Source organism: Penaeus monodon, chromosome 31, assembly GCF_015228065.2.
Source record: "Penaeus monodon isolate SGIC_2016 chromosome 31, NSTDA_Pmon_1, whole genome shotgun sequence".
Lineage (NCBI taxonomy): Eukaryota > Metazoa > Arthropoda > Malacostraca > Decapoda > Penaeidae > Penaeus > Penaeus monodon.
This window is the reverse complement of record NC_051416.1, coordinates 16,882,868-16,883,413: the sequence shown is the minus strand read 5'-3', so window position 1 is coordinate 16,883,413 and position 546 is coordinate 16,882,868. Positions and strand designations below refer to the sequence as shown.

General features: G+C 48.0%; 1 protein-coding gene across 2 annotated transcripts in view; it reads left to right on the top strand.

Annotated features, from left to right (window-relative positions):
- Positions 1-458: 458 nt before the first annotated feature.
- LOC119593053 overlaps positions 459-546 on the top strand; it is a gene marked incomplete in the record, with an annotated part of 66,752 nt that continues 66,664 nt past the window's right edge. For both annotated transcript variants that reach the window (XM_037941956.1, XM_037941955.1), the window contains 1 exon segment: positions 459-507.

Here is a 546-nt window from a genome sequence, read left to right as displayed (position 1 = left end):
AGAACGGTGAAGGGATGATAGAAGTAATATAGTAAAGCAAAATATGTGACAACGGAAAAGGATGCAGTGGGGAGGGGGGGCGAAAAAGGGGAGAAGTGAGAGGGAGAAGGAGGCCAGGCACGAGAGAACAGAGGCCTCTATACATACGCGGGTTTATATGACACTTGACCCGTGAATCACGAGGTCAGCGGAGGTCACGCCTGGAGAGCCAGGCCCGAGGCGAGGACGAAGCGAAGGTGATTCATCATCGGAATAAAGTATCAAATTGATGACAAGAATAACATAAATCTTAAAAGATTTTCAAAAGGAAAGGGTACAAGATATACAAAATATTCAGACAAACATGTCCTCGTGTTACATTAAGAAAAGAATTTTGTTTTAATTTACCGCAGTACTTTTGGTATAAGGAAGTCTGGCAACTGCAGGTCAACCCAGTGTCCGCTTAGAGAGGGAATGAGGAGAGACACTGATGCCGTGGCGAGCAGTCTGGCTGGCACTTGTGAGGAGGTATGTGGCGGTGCGCGCGCGCGGGACGGGGTGTGAGGA